The sequence below is a fragment of the Phyllostomus hastatus genome, unplaced genomic scaffold (assembly GCF_019186645.2).
Source record: "Phyllostomus hastatus isolate PE091 unplaced genomic scaffold, TTU_PhHast_1.1 phas_contig_86, whole genome shotgun sequence".
Classification (NCBI taxonomy): Eukaryota; Metazoa; Chordata; class Mammalia; order Chiroptera; family Phyllostomidae; genus Phyllostomus; species Phyllostomus hastatus.
In genome coordinates, this window is record NW_025333977.1 from 86951912 (window position 1) to 86976415 (window position 24504).

At 39.9% G+C, this 24504-nt stretch overlaps 1 protein-coding gene and 1 pseudogene across 2 annotated transcripts in view; one reads left to right on the forward strand and one right to left on the reverse strand.

The window, feature by feature from the left end:
- B4GALT4 (beta-1,4-galactosyltransferase 4) overlaps positions 1-15057 on the reverse strand; it is a 38642-nt gene extending 23585 nt beyond the window's left edge. The window contains exon 1 of one of the 2 annotated variants that reach the window (XM_045850785.1): positions 14939-15057. The gene's annotated coding sequence lies outside the window, so the exon portion shown is untranslated. Of the gene's footprint in view, positions 1-6864; positions 6993-14938 lie in introns of those variants that run through there. The other variant, XM_045850784.1, reaches the window with a different exon arrangement.
- Positions 1583-14781, forward strand: LOC123827442 (annotated as a pseudogene).
- Positions 15058-24504: the final 9447 nt, after the last annotated feature.

Below are 24504 nucleotides of genomic sequence, written 5' to 3' on the forward strand. Positions count from 1 at the left end.
TACCCAGCAGCAGCGCTGAGCTCTCGCTTAACTGTTAAGGAGCAGTTACATTTGTACAGTCCTAAAGTTACATTCGGCCCTCTGAAGGCAACTGGGAGGCTGATGTGGCCCCCGGTGAAAATGAGTTTGACACCCTTGAATTCTTAATATATTCATCCACTGAGTGTTAGCCCACCTCCTGATACACAGTAAGCACTGGTGGTGACCATCACTGTTGATACTGTTACAAGTTTTGACTTTAAGTAACTCTGTATTAGTGAGGGCCAATAGGTGGACACACTAGAGGTGGAGCTGCCAGGACCATGACTCTACTATACTATATTTCTCACTGTCACTTGATAAATTGCCATGCTGACTTCGTACTTCAGTATGACTCTGTCTCTGAGAGGTAGCTATGCTCTTAGTTACTGACAAAAACCCAGTTTCTGAGGCCACACAGATGAAGGCCCGCTCAGACCATGGCAAGTGCACTAAGGCGATGAAGGTGCCTTAGTGAGCAACAAAGCCCACACATCCTCTCTGCATTGCCCAAACCACATTTTTCCTCTAATTCTAAACATGTTACCAGAACAATGCAGAAAGGCTAAACCCAGAGCCCCGGTAACCTCTATAGCCAAACATACCCTCAATTAAATGAATAGAATGGAGATGAAAATATTTTCCATGCTAAGTGACAACATGGAAATGCTTATGATGAAAACTTAAGTAACAAAAAAAAGAGAAAATAAACTCTGTATGTGTTCATGATTACCACTAAAATAAGAAAACTCTAGGGAAAAAAATAGCCAAAAGCCAGCAATAATTGTTATCAGGAATATGGGACTGGCCAGGGGTATATTTTTCTCTTTTCTTTTCAGAATGCTGTATAACATACTTTGTTCTTTTGTAATAAAAAGTTTTTTATTAAAAAAAATGATATGTGAGAATATGGTAATCTACTATGAAAAAGAAAAGCAAAATCTTAGCAACTCTCAAGATGGCCTCATACTTACTGAAGAGTAGTATTTCAAAAATTTAGCTCTAGGTTGTTTGAAGGAAACCTAGAAAGCATTTCTCTTTAGACACAATGTAACAAAAGGAGGTTAAGTTCCTGTCAAGCCATAAGAGATATGACCCACGAAGCAAATATGGCTTGTCTTTAGTCTGGAAGGTACCCTAAGAAAGAACAGCTAAGAGCAATCTATTTGTGAATTCACTCTGTGCTATGCACTGGGGTTAAATCACTTGTATTACCTTATTTAATTCTCATCTCAACCTCATGAGGTAAGAATTATCAGTCTCCTTATTTTATAGAAGAGAAAATGAAGGTTTAGAAAGGTTAAAAACTTTGCCCGAGACCACGCAAGCAGCAGTGGTGAAGCTGGGGCCTGCACCCACGCGGTCAGCTCCCACCCCTGGGCCTCCACCACGCCCTTCACACGGACATTTCAACCTTTCTTTGGGGCCTGGGTGCACCCAATATAAACTCTTGGAACATACAGGGGTTTTTTGTTTTGGTTTGGTGTGGTCTGGCTTTGTTTTCAGCAGCATTCTACCTTTCTCCCATGTCCCCCAGGCCCTTTCCTTGGGTCTGTTTGTTCAAATGGCTTCCTGGAGTTCTCGTGCCTTCCCTCCAGGTAAGTCTGCAGGTTCCTGGGACCAATCAGACAACCTCCCTGGACTTAACTGCAAGAAGCTTAAATGCTAGGACTGGCAATAATTTTTTATTAAAATCTCAATCTTAGAAAATCTAGACTGAGCACAGTGGAGGGACAGCCCCCTGACAGGGAGACTCACCTGCCTGAAGGGACTTCTGATCACAGCACTGCAGTGGAAACGTACACGTCCCTACACACCTCCATCTGTCCCCCCAGCATTTTACAGAGGGCAGGAATGTGATTTAGAGAGATTTAAAAACCCACCCAAGTAATGAGCTTGGAATAATCATAGACCATGACTGCTGAACTGCAGCACAAGGAATTTATCCAAAGATAAGAAATTTGTTATAAAACTAAGGAGCCATTCTTAATGACTACTTAATAATTAGTCTTCATTGCTAACCCCACTTATTGAGACTTTGTGGGATCCAGTAAAAAATAATTGCCTCTTACTTTTCCCAGTCTTGGTGCTCTCCTCAAAACTGACTCTACAGGGAGCCGGTATGAAGGAAGCTCAAGTGTGAGGTGTCCTTGGCTCTGTGACTGAACATCTAAGGTGTGAACAATCTATAACACAACTGTCCTTGCAGAGAGATCTCCTGCCCAGCCTGCTTTTCAGCTAAGTGACTGAAGACAATCCCTTTAGGCATGTTTTCCCAGCTAGTTTAAAAAAAAAATCTTAAACCAGTTACCAAAAGAATTTAATGAAAACTGTACTTGAACAATTAAAAAATAAATAAATAAATAAATTAAATAATTAATAAAATTAAAAAGAATTGTGAGATTATATACACAAACACACCTGGTACATTCCGAGGAACACACTTATTGGAAGGAACAAATATCCTGAAGAAATATTTACTGACCATGATTATCGGTGTGATTCATGCTCAAAGTCTGCTGGAATGCTAATCGAGACAGCATTACCTCTGTGGTTACTAAAATACAGATGATTTTTATTTCCTATTTCTCTGTAATTTCCTATTTTTCTTTCAATAAGTGTATATTATTTTTATAATTAAAAAAATAAGAATTTTTAAGCAAAAGTTCTTTTTAGGTCAGATAACTCCTGGTTGGGGTTTGGGGGAAATGTTATCAGAACAGACTTATTTATAGTAACATTTATAAAACTGAGAGGCCCTGAACTCTCTCTGGAGAGAGTTTTCTTTTTCAATCATGGCTGTCTTGAAATAAAGGGAATCGTGGCCACAGAAAACAAACTCAGGTAACATAAAAGAAGTTACTTTAGGGCAATGTTACAGGGTGCAGCCAAGAGGGGGGACCCCAAGTGGGGATTTGGGATGGGGTCCAGGATTTAAGATGTCCAGGAGATTTTAAGATGTCTCTATCCCCCCACCCAGGGTGTGGGTTGGGGGAAGGGACAAATGGAGCAGGGCCATTGAGAGCTGTTTTGCATAGCAACAGCCTTGCAGCTACCCTCTGGTGTGGTCATTTAACATATCTATAGCCTTTGGCTGGTTGCATGGATATGTTAAATAGCTGTGATTATCTCTGAGCCAGGGGAATGGAAGTAACTTCCCCACCAAGATGTAACTGGAGGGGCAGGTCCCCCGAGTTACAGCGCCTGCATGGGAGCTTGGAGATGATTGACTCCAGGACATGGGGCCACGCCTGCCCAGACTCATGATGGCAGCCCAGTAAAGCTGGAAGGATATGAATTCTGGCATGTGAAGCCGAGTGTGGGAGGAGTCGGAAATGAGGCTGCAGAGGAAGATTGGCCGCGGGGATTTAAAACCCAGACTTGGCGGCCATTAGGAAAGAGAACCATGCTGCTTTAGGAAGGAGAGCCATGCACAGCCCTGAGGAGGTGAACCATTCGCAGCCCTGAGGAGGGAGAACCGTGCTGCTTTAGGAGAGAGAACCACGCGGCCTTGACAGAGTGGAGACTCCCGCAGCTTTAGAAGGGGAACCACCACCTGGTTTTAGCAGAGATCCCGGCGACGCAGCTGAGGGTGCCGGGAACCCAGGGAGGTCTCCCAGTCGAAATGGAGTATTAACTGGGAAGAACCAGAGGACTGCCTGAGCCATGGACTTCTATTTCCTTTCCTGAGATACGGTACTCTGGACTGGGCAAAGGGGGAAGGAAAGAAGGACTGTGTCTGCTTGTGGGTGTTTTAAGGGACTTTGGGATTTTTGATAAAGACATTAGGTCACTACTTGAAGTTTGTATAGCATTAAATAAACATTTCCTTTCCTTTTCACGAATCTCTGGCATTGAGAGACGTCTTTCCTAGGGCGGCGGACATAACGGACCCAGGGCCTTCTTTCAATAATAGTATATGGTCCCAGGCCCCCCTTGTCTGTTCTGTAACAGCAAGACTCGCCACCCTTTTCCTTTATAGAAGTTTACCCTAGAGTTAGTTCAAAATGATGTGTTCATAATTTTGTTTTTTCCTCCTCTCAACTCAACCAGTCTTTCCTGACCACTTGCTATTTTCAGGTGCACTGCTGGGCACCCAAAGGGAACTGAGGTACACTCCTTACACTCAGCGTTTATTTCACTCCTGTCTCAGACGGTAATGTCTGTGATTTGGGTTCGTATACGCTAGCCCAACTCGAAAGTGGGGAAATAAATGAAATAAGATTGGCAAAATATTCAGAAGTACTGAAGCTAGGTAATAGGTACCTGAGGGTTCATTTTCTTTTTCTATTTTTGTATATGCTCGAAACTTTTTATAATAATAAAAGAAATAAATCTGGTAAAGAAGACAAACTACAACAAAAGGTAAATCAGCATGAGTGCTAAATATCATTCATGGAGAATCTCCACACACACAAATTTTGCACCACCATGGGGGTGGGGCAGTGGGCAGGACACGAGGTGTCACCCTATAAATATTTACTAAGTACTTATCCACTGGGAAGAAAGGATATGGTCTCCATTCGGCTGCCACAGGTGCCAAAATAGCGTCCTGATGTTTCTAAATCCACCTGGTAATCCTGAAGACACCAGACATCTCAGAGTGGGCATGACGTGGCTCCAGGTCTTACTCCCTTGGGTTTCTCTGGGGCAGCACCAGTGGAAAAGCTGATAGTTTGCTACTCCTTTCACTCCTGAAGAGTTCCTGAGAGCTATTTCGCACACGTTGCCCTGCCGTCATCCTTGGGTCTCTGGTATTCATTCTCCCAATTACAGCTCTGTTATCTGGTTTCTGAGTAATCACTGCCCAGGCCCTAAAGAAGCAAGGGTTCCCTGAGTGGGGGGCAACAGTGGGATAAAACTGGTAGCCATTTATATGTACAAGTCATCATTTAAACTCAAAGACCAAGCTCCTAATGGGAAAAACTGGAAGCATTGAAGCAAGAAAATGATGGTGTAGATGAAAATCTGTAAAAAATCATATTCCTAACAGAGCAGGTCATGGTGGGCAGTCACACCTCAGGCCTGTAACGTCTGTAGTGAGAGGTTATTAAGTAAGTCCTGTCCATTGTTCTTGTGCATCTAGGTTAACACACCTGTGAAATGTCAGAAGCAATAACCACAAAGACCTAACCACCCTGAAGAAAGCACATAATCTTAATGTGTAATCCAATCCCTACCTTGCTTTCTCTCACCTTCGTGTAATCTTCGTTTCCTCCTTAATTTCAAATGCATAAAAGAAACTGCGCAATTGTTATTTTCCAAAGCATTTGAGATCTTGCTTCCTAGTACTTGTCAGTTTGGCTCAAATAAATTCTTACGAAAATTCTCTAGTTTGGATGTTTTTTATGTCGACAATGGCACTGTAAATATCCATGAATCCACAATAATAGAAATGATCAAATAAACATACTAATTCTTAGAGTTAACTTCCAGTTAATAAGGAAGCAGGAGATGAGAAAAATCACCATCAGGCAGACACCACTGTATTCACTGGTGCACACAAGATCCCCCAGTAGGCACTGAAGCCAGTGGGTGAAAATTTGAGGATAAACAGTTTGCATAGTCTCAAAGTTTCTCCCTCAGGATAATTATTGACTACAAAGGAAAAGACAGTTACCTTTATAGGGGAGAAACCTAGCAGATATCATCTTAACCAAGTGATCAGAGTTAATATCACCAGTAATAAGATCTATTAAATTTCATGAATCAGTGATAATACTCTAATTGGTACTCTTGTGCAAAACTTTATTCTACAATAACTAATTGGTACTCTTTAAGAGGGTCAAAATAATGAGAGAAAAAAAAAACTGAGGAACTATCTCAGACTGGAGCAGACTAAGGAGAAATAAGTAAATGCAATTAATAGGATCCTGGATAGACTATGGAAATAGAAAAAAAAAAAATCACTAGCTTCCTAGAAGGAAGGCTGGCGGCCAGAAGGGGTGTGAAGACCACATCCGCCTCCTTGCCTCCTAGCTCTGAGGCTGCCACGGGAGCGTGTGGGGGAGGGGTGCCCAGGATCACCACAGAGCCCTACTAGGCGATTGAGGACACTAGGATCAAGCTCATGATCTACTATTCCATGGGCCCTTCCTTCCATTTCTTGGTGCCTATCCTTTGCTGCTGATGCCATAATGGATGTATAGATGGCTTTCTGTCTTTCAACAGTTACTGAAGTACACGTTTGGGATTTTGTTGAGGAAAGCTGGATACAGTAAACAGAATCTTGGAAGCTGCTTGACTACTGTCTTTTCTCAGACTAGCCTTAAAGAGCATACCCCCAATTCATTCTGGATTGGTAGATCTGAAGTACAAAATATTTCTTTTTATTTATTTATTTATTTATTTATTTATTTATTTATTTATTTATTTATTTATTTTTAGGGAGAGGGGAAGGGAGGGTGAGAGGAAGGAAAACATCAATTTGCAGTTGTCTCTTGCATGCCCCTAGCTGGGGACCTGGCCCACAACCCAGGCATGGGCCCTGACCCAGAATTGAACCGGTAACCTTTCAGCTTGCAGTGCCCAACCCACTGAGCCACACCAATCAGGGCTGAAGTACAAAATATTTTCCAGATAAGTAATGGAACATCATCTATGATCATCTCCAGAAAAGAAGCTATCAGAAGGAAACTAACAAAAAAGAAAAAAACTTGTGTATGAAATATTTTGACCAATGGTCTAATTAGATCAAGTGGAATTTGTGGAGCACCTGTCTCCTGAATGTATCATTACCAGTATGGGCATATTAACTTGTACCAGGAGCCCACGTTGCATGAGGACTTCATTACCACTTTACCAGAACAAGGCTTAGATCGCGTAGCAGCAAACAGTCTTTCCTACCTGCATGCCGGGTGTCTGTGTGCAGCAGAGCTTGTATGTAAAGGAAGACAGCAAGTGATCTCTGAAAGAATGCTCTGGAAGAAGCTGATGGAATGAATGGTGCACACTGACCCCCTGTGGAAGGAACTTTCAGAAAGAAGAGGGTGGGATCATTACCTGCTTAAAAACAAACCCACAGATGGCTCTTGCAATTCATTTTACAAATTATATCCAAAGATTATGCAGGATATAGAGACTACAGATTCTAACTGATGATGTGGGTCACACAACTTGCAGAGGATTCAGTGCCACTCTGAAAACAGTAAAGGTGTCTACTGTTTGCACTATTATGATGAAAAATTATCAGTGGCCTATGAGATTATTCTATTAAGATGTGGGATAAAACCAGCTTGGAATGTTGGAAAGTGTTAACACTGGCTCCTTTGTCTCCAGGATGATGAATGTGTCATTGTGACTAGGGCTTCAGACTCCACAGTGGGAGTCTGGGAGATTAACATGGGTGAAGTTCTGAGCACGCTGGTCCACCAGATGAGACTGTACTGCACTTCTGCTTCAGCCAGGGACTGATGGCGGCCTGTTCCAAGGACCTCTCTATCACTGTGTGGGACATGGCTTCTGCCAAACTGTCACCACTTCACTCTGCATCCTGGTCAGCCACTGTGCTGCTGTCAGTGCAGCAGACTTCGATGATAAGGACATCATGCCTGCCTCTAGTGATGGAACCATCAAAGTCTGCAGCACGAGTACCTGTGAATTTGTTCATATTCTGAATAAGCACAAGTGAAGCCTTGCCTCTCTCCAGCTGGTTGTTAGTTGATCATCAGATAATACCATCACGCTATGGGATATTGAATGGTGCCTGTTTAAAGGTCCTAGAGGGACATGAAGAACTGGTCCAATGCATCTGCTTTGGTAAGAAGAGGATTGTCAGCAAGGCCTATGAGGAGAATATAACAGTTTGGGAGTGAAAAAGTTGCTCTCGACCCTCGAGCCTCAGCATTGTGTTTGTGCACCTTGGGGAAACATTCCAGACATGTGTTTTGGCTACAGCTTGATGAACTGCAAATCATTAGCAGCTCTCATGATAACACTATTTTGAGTTGGGATTTCTTAAATATGCCTCCCAGTGCCCAGAATGAGACCTGTTCTCCTCCAGAACATACACTTAGCATCTCCAGGTAACAGTTTGCACTTTATCCCTTACAGAATGTCCTAGTCTTGAACTACTGGCTACATGGCCACCAGCGCCTAAGGGGATTCTTCACAGGAAAGCAATGCGCTGGAATTGGTTCTAGATGCTGGGAAGATGCAAAACTGCCTAACTCTTCAAGTACTGGCATTTCTCACCTCCAATTTCATCCTCCACTTTGAGAATACCTTAGCTTCACTGACTTCAACTAGGACAGAAGCTGATTTCCTTCCCCCATCAGCGAAAAATACTGAATGCTTCAAATGTACATTGTTCATATAAAAGTATGTTCTCTGGAAATAAATCAACAATCAAAAGAAGACTGGGCCTATAATTTACATTGCTTTCCATTTTGGTCTGCTGTTAACAAAGAGCATTCTTCCTCAGTGAAATGCTGGGTGCCAGCCCCTACCCAAAATGTCCAGGTCTTTCCTTTTCAGAAGGTAACGTCCTCTTTTGATAGTCCACATCATTCTGAATTCTGACTTGTATTAGAAATACGTTAGACAATGGGAAAATTTCTCTGGATTGTTTTAGTATTTTTTTTTTTTGCATTACACTTCCTTTCTGTACCATTTCTTTGAACTTAAAGAACTCTAAGCCAGGTTATATTACCTCCAAGCAAGTAATATAGCTCTTTTCTTTTATTAACTGTTCTCTGTACCTCAACCATCTCCTGATATTTGGTAGAGTAACATCTTTACACACGTTTGCCTCCTAACTTAAATACTGTATCTGCATGTAGATATAATGTACACAATAGTTTAACCTCAAGAAGTCAAGCCCTACCCCTCCCCTATGCCCAAGACACTAGTAGAGTGTATTCACACTTAGTACTGGGCTGGGCTCAAGAACCTGATACCAGGGTGGATATGGAATGTCTAGAACCCTTCCTGCTGTATTCATATGGTGTTTTTACTTTGTCATCGTCATTGTGTTTGTGTGGTGTGTTTTTTATGGGAATCTTGTTTTAAAATGTAATTTTGAAAGTTTAACACAGTATGTTTTTTATCTATTGTTTAAAGGTTTTATTTATTTATTTTTAGACAGAGGGGAAGAGAGAGAGAGAGAGAAACATCTGTCGCTTGTCTCTCGCACATGCCCCAACCAGGGACTTGGCCCTGGTCCAGGCATGTGTCCTGACCAGAAATCAAACTGGCGACCTTTCACTTTGTGGGACGACACTCAACCAACTAAGCCATACCAGTGAGGGCCAGAATGTTTTATTTGTTGTGCAGTATATGCAAAGCAAGGTACCTTTTGTTGTTTTTTCCTCATAAGTACTCCTGAGTACTTACAAGTAGTCACTTCCCATAGTATTCATTTGACTTCACTGTCACAAACCATTATTCTGTGGGTTAGTAACCCTGCGGAGGGAAGAACAAGAAGGCCCTACTGACTGACTTTCCTGGCTCTAGACTTCATGCATCCTAGCCTTGTCAGGATGTTAGCAGGACTGCTTGTTATGTTGGAGCCCATATACCAGGTCTGGCTTGTTCAGAGGCCCATCTTGAGCGATGGGTATGCCTACATGGTACAAAGATTCAAGCTCATGAATCCCATCCCTGTCATCTCTGGTGTCACCTTATGATGTGGCCCGGGAAGGTCCTCAGAGTTCCAGAGTGCTCAGCAGACCGAATGTGTGAATGATCCATCATAGTGACCATGTGTGGAAAGGACTTTGGCATCTGGTTGGCACTTCTTTTTCCTTGTTCAATATTAAGTTTTGATTTGCCCCTTGACATTGTCTTCAAAGACCAAGGAATGTCAATAATATTTTAAAGGACCAATAAGAACTTCCTGTTAATGAAACCTCTCCCCAGGGAAGCACACTCTGCTACCAATAGGAAGGTCCCTAGTCTCTGTTTTGTCCTTTACACTGAGAACAGTGTGGGTATGTGATTCGTTCACTAGTTAGCTTTGCTTTTTCCTTTTAAAAGAAAATAAATTCCAACTGTTACTGAACAACAATAAAATAATTTAAATTAAAAAATAAATAAATATAAATAAAAATGATTATTCCCACAAGTTACTAAATAATTTCTGTTTTTAAGAAGTTGAGTCTAAATATATAAAAAAATAGTCCTGGCCAGACAGCTCAGTTGGTTAGAGTGCTTGTCCCAATACACCAAGGCTGCAGGTTTGATCCCCAGGGAGGGCACATACAGAAATCAACCAATGACAACAAATCGATGTCTCTCTCTCTCTCTAAAATAATTAATTAATTAGCCCTGGCTGGCGTGGCTCCGTGGATTGAGCGCGGGCTGCGAACCAAAGCATTGCAGGTTCGATTCCCAGTCAGGGCACATGCCTGGGTTGCAGGCCACAGTCCCCAGCAACTGCACATTGATGTTTCTCTCTGTCTCTCTATCTCCCTCCCTTTCCTCTCTAAAAATAAATAAAATATTTAAAAATAAATAAATAAATAAAATAACTAATTAATTAATTAAAATAAATAACTAAAAAGAAAAGGGTAACAAAATAAGCCTCCAATCATCAGGCTGAGGTTGTAAGCTTGACAGTAGTTGTGAAAGTGATTTAACTTTTGCCACTCTTCACCTTACAGTGTTACCAGCAAACTGGTTAGTAGAGTCCCAGGGAGGGGAGAAAATACAAGGGAGGAAGAAATTCTTCTGATTTAAGGGACATTCTGTTGTCATTTAATATGAAGTTCTTGTTCCTTGGGGAATCAAGACATCTGAATATGCACACCACCTTTGAATAGCTCCAACTAAATTACAGCAGCGGACTTTGGCACCCAAGGAATTCTGGCTTTCTGGGATTACAGTAATAATTTGCAACTACAAATCACTGCTTTATTCATGTTTTAAAGCACTGGGATAGTCTAATTCTAACTTGTTAATTAATGTTTGCCAATTATCTATTTGAAATAAATTTGTGTCTGAACAACTATCAAAACTATTAAATTGTACAGATATCATTCATGACAGCCTTGTACTATAGAATGTGCTTAATAAAAAACAAAAAGTTGACCTTTGTCTAAAAAATTGATCAGTGATATCAATAAATCAAGTATGAGTATTATGCAGTACATCCAATCTGGCTTCATGCAATTGTTACTTTAGCTACTAATTCAAAGCCAGGACTCTTAATAAAGCATTGTAATACTCTGAAAAAACATATATCATTAGCAGAAAAACTGATGAAACTCAAAGTCTGTAGTTAGTTGTACTGATAACTGAACCATGGTTATATAAGGGGTTACACTAAAGGAAGTTGAGTGAATTTTCTATATATTTTTGCAACTTGTCTCTAAGTCTAAAATTAATTAAAACTTAAAAGTTAAAAAAAGTTGGAGACTGAATATAAGCCAACATATGACAATAAAATTAATTTAATTCTCTAAGAGAATCACTGATTTTTGTATTCCTATGACCTGACACATAGCCAGTGCTGAATTTGGTAAATAGTAAATTACTTTGTAGGATATGCTCATTAAAATACTTAAGGACACTACTAAAACAAATGAAATGCAAAAAAGAAGGAGGAAGAGGAGAAGGAAAACAATGATTAACCAGGAAAGAGGAAAATTAACTGGGTGCAAAATTACATTTTCGGAAGTTTCTAGAAAATGAAAAGGCTTCCCCCAACCCCACCCGGCCCCACCCCCATGCTAGCTCCCTTCAGTTTACTAAACACCAGCACTTTCCTAAAGCTCCATCTCTAATCAGTGGCACTTTCTTTTGGCCATGCCCACCACCTTCTGCTCTTCTGCCACTGAGCACTCCAACACAGTGCCCCCCTCTTTCCTGACTCCTAGCACTTTGTCTGCGCCTTCCTCCCTAAACCCACGGAGCACACTGGAGCATCTGGGCAAGAGGTACCGGATGACCCTGCATCACCCATTTTACAGCAACAGCTGCCATAAAATAGTCAGGTAACATGAAGTAAATTTAACAAGCGAAGGACTAACACTGTTATATGCGGTATAGGCTATGCAGCATAACAGAATGCATAGGAATTTCTAATAGATTTTAATGGAGATTCAATGTGTACTTATGTGTCATTTTCAGCTGTCCCAGAGAACCCTGCAGTGGGGTCAGAGTTCCCTTTCTGCAGTCATTAGGGACGCCTCAATGAGAAGGTTTAAGAAGGTCTCAGGTAATGGGGAAAAAAAAGACTTAAGTCACAAAGAGCTGAGTTCAAATCTTCATAGACATATAAATGGTTTTGTGCAAGTGACCCAAATTTCTGAGTGTTTTTTGCCATTAATATAAAAAGTATTTTTCAAAGTGTGGTTCTAAGAATGCTTATAATACTTAATACAGAGGGCAATTTGTTAAAATTGCAGGTTCCTAGGCCTTACTCTCAGAGCAGCTGGGCCTGGGACTCAGGAAAATGAATTTTTAACAAGCTCCTCATGTTATACACATTAAAGTTTGAGAACCACTGAAATAAGAGAATGGGCCTGAAGTGTAATAGATCCTTCAGAAACATTAACTTTCCTTCTAATTAGGAAAAGCTATAAGGACATGTGAAAATCAGATTTCAAAAGTGCATATCAATAATTTTCGACATCATCAACCAACATTACTAAAATAACAAAAACTGAAAAGAATCAGTGTCACTGTTAGGGAGCTGATTTTATTAACTACAGTACCTCCACTTGATGGAACATGTGCTTTCACTAAAATGGTGTTTTAAAAATTTAACTACATGAGGAAGTATTCATAATAGCTAAGTGATAAAAAACAGAATATAAAAATGCACATAGAATATAACCCTAATTATGCTATATATGTGTGGTATGCATGTCTTTTACATGTAAAATGCCAGAAATAATTACTGGTGTTTATTTCTTAATTGCAGAATTAAGGAAATTTTGTTTCTTCTATATCCTCTAATTTTTCTAAAATGGGGTTTTATGATTATAAACAATTACTTTTTCAGACAAAATGACTCCATAATCTTCCTTTAAAATTTAGAGATGACACAACAGACAGGGAATATAACTTTCAGTTACATAAATTTGGCAGCAATTCACTCAAATAACCTCCAAGAAAATCTGTTCTAAAGATACCCCCCCAAGCCCAAATCTCAAAAAACAAACAAATAAAAATCCTCAGAGGTTTTCAATAATTTTCAATGCCAGAAGATCCTGTGGTCTCTGTATGAAATTACTATTCCTAAACTCCACCCCCAGAGAGTTTTATTTCAAAGGATTGAAGCGAGGCCAGGGAATCCATACTTTCAACAGGAAGCCAGGTTGGTTTGAGAAACCATTGTTCATTGATGGCTTACAAAAAGATAAGAAAACTACCACCAATATGCTTTGGAAGTTTCCACTCCGAATAAAAGATCTTCGAAGGGATGGTGAGTTCCTAAATCACTTGCATGCCTCTCTGGAAAAAGCACACATTAAATAACACTCAATTTAATGTAGATACTAAATACTTATTCTATCAAGTAGCATATAAAATGTAATAATACAGTAAAGCTAGTTTTATCCCCTCCCCCAAGATTCTGTGGTCAAACAGTTCAGTACTTCTCTTTAACACATGTTTTTGATCTGATCAAAGCACGGATCGTGAAAGTTTTTGCAATTTCATGGGGTTTAAAGGCCAACTCTCCTCCAGAAGATAAAATTCCAAAAAGATAAATTATGGTCCAATACAGCATTATCTAGTCCCCCTAGAGTTACATTCCAAAATTCCTGTCCAGCCCAGGTGCCTAAAATCACCCCCCATTCCTCTTTTTAAACCCAGTTCCTCAATCAGGACTCTTAATCCTATTCTTTCCTAGTCAAGATTCCTTGACTTTCTTGCATTTTCAATATATTATTTTCTTTTCTTTAAAAATTTAAAAATTCAACAACAAAAAACTTTGCTCAACCCTCAAATTACAATCTTTCTCCTCGTCTTCATCACGGAACAGCTTAGAAGGGTCTGGTCTCCCTGTGCCCTGACTGCGCAGGTGTCCTCATGACTCACCCACTCTTGAACAGTTCAACCCGGCACACGCCCACCCGGTTGATAACTGCTGTTCTAAAGCTACCGACCCAAAGGCCTTTCTTTTCTCAGGCCCAATCCTCCAGAACTTTTTTCCCCAAACCCAGGTTTAGCCCTTGTCTAATGGAAGACCCAATACACAAACATCGACAGCGGTGGATGGCAGCAGAGCTTAGAAGCCGGTGTCTCAGAAGTACTTCATTTTTAAATTCTTTTTCAATTACACTTGATATTCAATATTATATTAGGTTCAGGTGTACAACATCGTAGTTATACAGGGTATAACTTATAAGTGACCCCCCTCCACGAGCCGTAACATATTTATTACACTAGTATTGGCTACATTCCCTGAGCTGCACATTACAGCCCCGTGACCGTTTAGTGACTAACAATTTGTATAAAGCACTTTAAAATCCAGAAGCCTCTCACAACTCCTCCGCCCTGCAGGCCCTCAGGCTGGGGCCAACGGTCAATTCTCCAGTAAAAACTCTGGGGAAAGAGGACTCCAGCGAAGAAGGGGCTTTTTCACGTTCACGCTCCCGCTGGGAGAGCGGAGCTGCGGGGAGAGCCCAGAACCGTGACGCCGGGCCTGGGAGAGAGAGTGAGGGGCCCCTGAATCTCTTCCTACCAGGCAGCTTCCCCGACAGGCACCCCGAGGGCGGCAGAGAGAGCGCCGCTGCGGCGTCCACACCTGAGCTGATGCTTCCCTCCCAGCTCGGCCTCTGCAGGGTCCCGACCCGGCCCGGTCACTCGGGCTGAGGCAGGACAGCCCCCACCGAGGCCGGGCCGCGCAAGCCTGCGCGCCCCAGCCCACGCGCCCCAGCCCACGCGCCCCCGCCCCGGCTCGAACCCGCTGCCCCGCGAGAGATGCCCACGCGCCTCCCGCTCCGGCGGCGCCAAAACCCCGCGTACTCACCCCAGACACCTCGGTCAGCACCGCGGGGAGAAAGAGGAGGAGGTGGGAGCCGGCGGTGGGACCTCTCGGCCTGCGGAGCCAGGCCCCAGAGCGCCGGCTCCGCCCCCTGCCGGTCCCACTGTCTCCGCAGCGCGGCCCTGGGGGCGGAGCGGCCGGTTCCTCCACACGCCGGGCGCCCCACCCCCGGTCAGAAGGAAACCACCCGGGCGCTGAAGCGGGCGCGCAGAGGGGAAAGGAGACTTGGACAGCTTTATCCCTTAAGTGACCTTAAAGCCTTGAGCCAATCCTGCAGTAGATGCTGGGCGCCTCCTCAATTCCATTCCAGTAAATGGTCACGAAACATGGGGAAGAAGAGCCACGCCTGAGCCTCGCGCCTCAAGCAAAGACCGTGGAAGAGGACTGAAGAGTTTCAAGTGCCCTGTGCTGTAAGTACAAACAGTAGAAACCCACTCCGGAGGAAGCGTCCTTTGTTGAGTCCCACAGGATTCAAGCAAATACAAGTTTACAATTAAAAAAAAAAACCAGCAAGCACAAGAGGCCCCACAGAAGTGTCAGTGAGCAGAACCCAACAGATTTGGACACCCCCTCCCCCAAAGACATCAGATATTAGAATTATCTAACACAATATAGAAGAGGCTTTTTTTTTGTTGTGTTTGAACATTTTAAAGAAAAAATAGGAACTCCCTACAAATTACCAGTTACAATGGGGATAGAGTACCATCACATTGGAGGAATCTGGCAGATACCACCTTTACCAAGTATTCAAAGTTAATGTAATCAATAGTATAATTTGGCATCACACATGAGGCAATGCTCTGAAGATATGACATCACCTTTGTTGTATTTCTGTCAAAAATACACTGGCAGGCACACAAATTAAGGGGTATTGTACAAAATAACTGGCCCATACACTTCAAAAAATGTCAATGTCATGCAATACAAGAAAAGATTAACTGTTTCAGATTAAAGGACACTAGGACTTTTGACATCTACATTCCTGCACTGGAAAAAATTGCTACACAGTATTGAGACAACTGGCATTGAATATGTACAGTGTGGTAGATTAAAAATAGCCTTGAATTCTTCATCATTCCTCTCACTGAGAAATGGGGATATATTTCCTATCCATTTTTGGGAAATATGTCCTCACCAAAGGACATATTTTTTCATTGCTTCTAGAGAAAGAGAGGGAGAGAGAGAGACGTCAGTGCGAAAGAGAAGCATTGATTGTTTGCCTCCCCCCGTGTGCCCAGACAGGATTGGGCATATCTGGACTGCAGATTGCTGGTGTCCAGGCTGAGACAGAGAATCAACTGCAATCTAGGTATGTATACTGACTGGGAATCAAACCTGCAACCTGAGGATGCTCCAACTAACTGAACCACAGGGCCAGGGCTATCCCATCTGTTTACATTTGAGCTGGCCTGTGACTGCTTTAACAAATGAAGTAAAGTGGAAGTGAATCTATGCCAATTTTGAATTCAACCTTTAAGAAGCAGTTTCTGCTTCCTCTTCCACTACATTTTGTCAAAGCAGTCACACGGAAGCCCAGATTTAAAGGAGAAATATAGCCTGAGAAATGACAAAGAATTCAAGGTTATTTTTAATCTTCAACACTATAACATACTCATTTCCAGTTGTTTCAATAATATACTTTATAGCAACTTTTTTCCAGTCTAAGACCTCACATGAAGAAATCTTAATCTCTGTTATGGGATGTATTCCCCTCTACCCACCCAACCACCACCATTCATTGTTAAAGTCCTAACTCCCACTACCTCGGATTGTGACTATATTGGAAAACTGTGCCTTTAAAGACGTCATTAAGTTGAAAAGTGGGTCCTAATTCAGTGTGACTGGAGTCTTTATAAAGAAGAGGAGATTAGGACACAAACAACACAGACAGACTCATATGGATGGCCATATGAAGAAAAAGGAGAAGGTGTCCACCTGCAAGCCAAGGAAAGAGGCTTCATGACAAATCAAATCTCTTAACAACTACATCTGGGACTTCTAGCCTCCAGAATAATGAGGGGGGAAAAAAACTCTTCAGTTGTTTAAGCCACAGCCAGTCTGTGGTATTTTGTTATGTCAGCCTTAGTAAATTAGTACCGTCTCTTTTAATCTGAAATAGTTTATCTTTCTTTGTCTTTCATGACACTGACATTTTTGAAGTGTACAAGCCAGTTGTTTTATAGAATATTCCTTACTTTGGACTTGTCTGATAGTTTCTCCATGATTAAACTCCGAGTATGCACTTGGAGCAGAAATAAGACAAAGGTGATATTAAGTCCTCATTGTGTTATCTCATACGTGATGCCAATTTGTATTATTGGTGATCTCAAGAATCACTTGTTTCCTGGTTAGGTAGCTCAGTTGGTTGGAGCACTGTCCTGCACACCAAAAGGTTCCAAGTTTGATCCTGGTCAGAGCACATACCTAGGTTGCAAGTTCAATCCCCAGCCGGGGTGCCTCTGAGAGGCAACCGATCAATGTTTCTCTCTCACATCATTGTTTCTCTCTCTGTCTCTCCAAAATCAGTAAACATATCCTTGTCTGAAGATTAAAGGGGGGAAAAACCTTTAAAAAATCCTAAAAAGGAAAGAAAGAATCAGTTGTTCTTGGAACTGTGAGCCACCATGTAAGAAGCCCAACTACACTGAGGCTGCCATGCTGTGAGAAAGCCCACGCTAGCCATTTGGAAGAGCCAAGAGATGCCCAGCCTCCTCCCAGCTGTTCCAGTCCCTAACCCCTCAGAGTCACACCTGGCGGAGGCTTCAGGCTTCATAGAACCGACGTCATGAGCCCTCCCTGCCATACCTGAATTCCTGACCTGCAGAATCATGAGATATAATAATATTAAATTGTTTTAAGTCTCAAAGTTTGGGATCATTTGCTATATAGCAATAGATAATCAAAGAAGACCATATATGATATGATAATATTATATCAACATTAAATTTCTTGAATTTGAATGTTATATTGTGGTTAATAGAAAAGTGAATTATTGAGAGTTGTTTAACTAAGTATCATGATGTTTGCAATGTCTCCCAAATGATGTATTTAAAGTGTGTGTGTGTATAAAAGAAAGAAAGAGAGAAAATGTAGCAAAATGTTACATTTGATGAATATAGACAAAGTGTATACAGGTGTTCCTTGGATAATTTTTACAAGTTTTCTAAGCCTTGAAATTTTTTTAAGTTGAAATTAAAAAGAGAGAAAGGGTTAAATCTCAAAGAGGAAAAAGCAATAACTACATTTCCTCTTCTGGTCAAGATGAAGTAACAGGGATCAGATGTACCATCCCAACTAAAGCATCTGAAAAAAAAAGGCAAAATATATAAAACAACAGTTTTCAAGATATTCTATATCAGACAACAAAGAACAATGATCTCTGAGACACAGGAAAAGAAAGAAGGTGAATCTTACAACTGTCCCAGCTTACCTGGTGAGAGTTTCCAAGCCATGGCAGAGCGAGAGAATCCTAAGATAGGCTAGCGGACTCCTTGAGTTGAGGAGACAGAACCTAGAGTCCAGGGACACAAAAGCAGCCAGAGTTCGCAGGACAGACTAACAGAGAAGACAGAATACCAGAGATCTGCAAAGAGTGCCCCCTCGAGTATTTGTGATCAATGCATGCACATAAGGAAACTGCCCTAGGCCAGGGGAAAGAACCATCTGTGAGGATTAGCGGGATAGTTCCTGTCACTCATCCTGAACCTGGAATAGTACTCATTTCCATCAGCCACACTGGAAAAAGTCATAATTCACAAGACATTAGGTAGCGTGCTCAGGAAAGTCTTGCCTCACTAGTTAGAGGAAAAATTAGCCCTGCAGTGAGCACTGCTCCAAATCTGCCTACTATATTGTACAAGCAAGACCCAAAAGGACCAAACTATATCCAAATCACTTGTGTCTCCCAGAACCAGTTCAAAATGATTTAGAGAGCTCCAAAAATATCCAGCACCCAACAAGGTAAAATTCACAATGTCTGACATCAAAACAAAGTTTAGCAGTTATAAAAGGAAGCAGGAAACCACAATTGAGAGGCAGAAAAACACAATGGACAAATAATCAGTCAAAAGTGGCTCAGAACTGGCATAGATATTAGAATTAACATAGAAGAACATTAAGACAGTTACTATGCTGGTATATTCAAAATGTTAGAGACAAAGAAAGACCCAAATTGAACTTTGACAGATGAAAGTAAAATGTATGGTAACAATAACATACAAGCCAGAAGAGAGTAAACACTCTATTGTAAGGTTCTTATACTACACATGTAGTGGTACGACACACTTCAAGGTGGACCATGCTACATAAATGTGTACACCATAAACCCTTGGCAACCACTAAAATAACAAATAAAGAATCAAAACTAGTAGCAAAGGAGATAAAATCATACCAAAAAATTCAATTAATCCAAAATAAGGTAGAAAACAGGAAAGGGGAAAGCAAAGAAAGGGACAAGTAGAAAATAAATAACAAGATGACAGAGTCAGACTTTACCACATTAATAATCATATTAAATGTAAAGGTTTAAACACTCTGATTATAAGGCAGAGATTATCATATACATAAAGAAGCAAGACCCAACTATATGCTGCCTACAAAAATATAAAATAATATAATAAATAGGTTAAAAGTAAAAGAATAAAAATTGAATACCACACTAATACTAGTCAAAAGAAAACAAGATTCACTACTTTAAAATCAAAGTAAAGAATATGACTAGAGATAAAGAAGGTCATTGGAACATTAAAAGGATAAAGGGGTCAATTCATCAAAAGGATATAACTATCCTAACATTTATGAACCTAATACTAGCACTTCAAGACACATAAAGTAAAAACTGGTAGAACTGCATAAGAAATAGGTAAATTCACAATTACAGTCAGAGATTCCAACACTCCTATCTCAATAATTGCTAGACCAAATATGCAAAAAAGTAGTAAGGATATATAAGATTTGAACAATGCTGTTTACTATCTGATCTGATTGACATTTATAGATCTACCCAACAATAGCACATTGGTCTCAAGTGTACAGAGAAGTATTCTGTGTTATAAAATAAGACTCAAAATAATTATTCAATAGGTGTCAAGTCATACAAAGTACTTTCTCTGACCACAGAGGAGTTCAATTAGAAATTGATAACCAAAAACAGATCCTTAGAAAATCCCCAAGTGTTTGAAAACTAAACAACACTATTCTAAATAACTGGGAAATCAAAGAAGAAATCAAAACAGAAATTGAAAAGTATTCTGAACTGAATGAAAATGAAAACACAACATATCAGAATTTGCAGATGCCATTAACACAGTACTTAAGGGAAAACTTACAGAACTAAATGTCTATATTAGAAAAGAAGAAAGGTCTCAAATCAATTATTTCAGCTTCTACCCTAAAAAATTGAAAAGGAAGAGCAAATTAAATATAAAGTAAGCAGAAGAAAGAAAGTAATAAAGATCAAGGCAGAAATTAATGAAATAGAAAAGGAGAAAACACTAGAGAGAATCGAATAAAGCAAAGGCTGGTCCTTTGAGATCAATAAAATGGATTAAGCTCTAGCTACATTCATCAGGAGAAAACCACAAATTATCAATATCAATAATTAGAGAGGTGACATGCCACAGATTCTACAGTATTAAAAGAATAATAAGTGATTACTATGAATAACTTAATGCCAATAATTTCACAACATAGATAAAATGGACAAATTCCTTGAAAAATATGAATGACCACAGGAGTATTAGAGAACCTAAACAGTCCTATATTTATTAAAGAAATGGAAATTGTGCAGGTGTTTGGGGTGCCGACCTCCCACACAGTTGAAGCTCCACATGTAACTAGTAGTTAAAACCCTTCCCACACAGAAAACTCCAGGCCCAGGGAGCTAGTGGATTCTATAATCCACTGTCTAGTAGAAATACTATTAATTCATTATATCCACAAACTAAAAACTAAAATCAGATGAAATCATAGCTCTAAAAAAGAAATAAAAGGGATCCAGATTGGAAAGAAATTAGAAAAACTGGTGTTATTCATAGGTGACATGATGGTCTCTGCAGAAATTCCAATGGAGTATACAAAAATGCTACTAAAGTTAATAAATGAATTTAGTGAGGTTGCAAGATGCAATATCAATATACAGAAATTAATTGAGTGTCTATGAGCAATGAACAATTAGAAATCAAAAATTTTGTATACTTCTTACAATAGCATCAAAAATATGAAAGACTTAGAGATAAATGTGACAAAAAATGTTAATGGTCCTATACTGAAAATGACAAAACATTGCTCAGGGAAATTCAAGAGACCTAAGTAAACAGAGATATATACATGTTCAGGGTCAGAAGACTCAACATAGTCAAGATGTTAATTTTCCCAAATTGATCTCTCAGTTCAATGAATTTTCATTAAAAATCCCAGCAGGTTGCTTTTCTTCAGAAACAGACAAGTTGATTCTAAAAGTCATATGAAAATGCAAAGGACCTAGAGCTCCTAAAAACAACAGCAACAACAAAAAAAATATGATGTCAAGAATTATTATAAAGCTACCCTAATGAAAATAGTGTAGTATAAGCATATAAATAGACAGATTAATGAAACATAGTCAAGATTCCAGAAATGAAGCAAGCCGTACGTACACAGATTTTTGACAAAGGCACAAATGCAGTGCAGTGAAGAAAGGGCAGCCTTTTCAATAAATAATGCTTGAACAACTAGGTAGTCCTTAAATAAAAGTATCTTACCTCACACCATGTACAAAAATTAACTCAAAAAGACCTAAATGTAAAACCCAAACCCATAAGGAGAAGTTCTTTTAAACTGGACTTAAAAATTAAAACTTCTGTTAAGAAAATGAAAAAATAAGCCACAGACTTGGAGTAAAATATTTCAAAGAATACACCTGATAAAAGACTTATATGCAAAATATATAAAGAACACTCAAAACTCCATCACAAGGAAAACAACCCAAGTTTTTAAAAATGGCAACAGCTCTGGCTGGTGTGACTCAGTTGGTTGGAGCACTATCTCACAAACCAGAGGTCCCCAGTTAGATTCCCCATCGGGGCATTTGCCTGGATTGAGGGTTCAGTCCTGGTTGGAGCGCATATGAGAGGCAACCAATCGATGTTCTTCTCTCTTCTCTCACATCAATGTTTGTCTCCTTCTATTTCTCCCTCCCTTTCCCTCTCTCTAAAATCAATGAGCATGTCCCTGGGTGAAGTTTGTTGGTGATTTTTTTTTGTTTGTTTTTTTAGTGAGCAACAGATTTAAGAAGACATTTCCCCAAAGAAGGTGTAGGATAGCAAATAAGCATATTTTAAAAAATGCTTAACAGCTTTAGTTAATAGAAAAATGCCAATGAGAACCACAGAAAGACACACATACCTGTTTAGCACGGCTTAAATTAAAAAAGGCTAACCATACCAATTAATGGCAAGGATATGCAGTGACTGGAACTCTCATATACTTCTGTGGAATGCAAAATGGTACAATGCTTTTGGAAAGTCTGACAATTTCTTAAAAATTTAAACATACACCTACCATATGATCAAGCCATTTTACTCCTAGATATTCACCTAAAATAAAACATATGTTTATACAAAGATTTGTACATAAATGTTCTTAATATCTTTATCTGTAATCACTGAAAATCAGGAAACAACCCAAATGACTATCAACAGGTTAAATGATAAACAAATTATGATATATCTGTATGATGGAAGACTAGTCAGCAATAAAAAGAAATGAACCATTGATAATTGCAACCACATGGATGCATCTGAAAATTATACTGAGTGAAAAAAAGCCAAACCAAAAAAAGAGAGGGCATGCTGTATGATTTTATTTACATAAACTAATCTATAGTGAGAGAAAACAGATCAAATAGAATACAGAACATTTGCTTGAGGTTTGAGGCCTGAGAAATACAGGAGGGAGGAATAATGTAGAGGAATGGGGAACATTTTAGGGGTGATGGATATGTCCAATGTCTTTTTCTAAAGATTTATTTATTTATTTATTTATTTATTTTTAGAAAGAGGGGAAGGGAGGGAGAAAGAGAGGGAGAGAAAAGTCCATGTGTGGCTGCCTGTTGCAGGATGCCACTGCGGACCTGGCCCACAAGCCAGGCATATGCCCTGACTGGGAATCGAACCCATGACCCTTTGGTTTGCAAGCCAGTGCTCAACCCACTGAACCACACCAGCCAGGGCACATGCCTTATACATGTCCAATATCTTGATTGTGGTGATAATTTCACATATGTATACATATGCCAAAACTTACAAAATTGTGCATAATACTGTGGGAAAACATGGATGAATTGTTATAACTTTTAACTGTGGGGGGAGGTGCCTTATAAATATGATTCAGTACTCAGAAATTAGAAAAAGAATATATGGATAAATTGAATACATTAAAAGTTTGCATGGCAAAAGCATTTAAAAAGTCAAAAGACAAGTAAATTTGGATTAACTATAATTCATATTACAGAAAAAGGATTAAATCCCTTGTGTAAAGTCTTCTACAAGTCAGAAAGCTTAATCAAGAATTCAAAGTTTAAGCATAGTATTTAAATTTATAATGATAACCAAAAGAAAAATTGGAAATAATGTAAATAACAAAGCACATAAGGAGGGAAAGAAATGGAGAGTCTCAGTGAGCTATATTTCTCATCATTCATAGCAGTTAACAGACACTGAAAAAAATAATAGTCATGCACCCATAACATTTCGGTCAATGCACTGTGTATATAATAGTGGTCCCATGAAATTATAATGGAGCTGAAAAGTTCCAACTGCCTAGTAGCATCACAGCACAACACACTACTACGCATGTGTTTGTGGTGGTACTGGTGTAAAGAAACCTACTGCTCTGCCAGTCATATAAAAGTATAGCACATACAATTATGTACAGTTCATAACACTTGATAATAATAATAAACGGCTATGCTACTGGTCTATGTATTTACTATACTGTACTATTTATTGTTATTTTGGAGTGTACTCTTTACTTACAAAAAAAGTTTGCGCCGTGGCTGGTATGGCTCAGCAGATTGAACGCTGGCCTGTGAACCAGAAAGTCTCTGGTTGGATTCCTGGTCAGGAGTATATGCCTGGGTTGTTGGCCAGGTCCCCAGTAGGGGGAGCTCGAGAGACAAGCACACATTGATGTTGTTCTCCCTCTCTTTTTCCTTCCCTTCCCCTCTCTAAAAAATAAATAAAATCTTTTTTTCAGAAAGCTTGCTATAAAACAGTATGCCATGTTACTCCAACAGCAGCCTCATACTTCTCGTTTACCTGATCTACTGATTGCTTCATTTCTCTTGAGCTTGATGAAATCTCATGTTGTTAACCTAAGCGTGCAGTGTTTATAAAGCCTATGGTAGTAACATTCTAGGCCTTCACATACACTCTGCACTCACTCACTGACTCACCCAAAGCAACTTCCAGTCCCATAAGCTCCACTCATGGTGATACCTACACAGGTACTTGTACAGGTATACCATTTTTTTTCTTTTATTCCATATTGTACTATGCCTTTTCTAGGTTTAT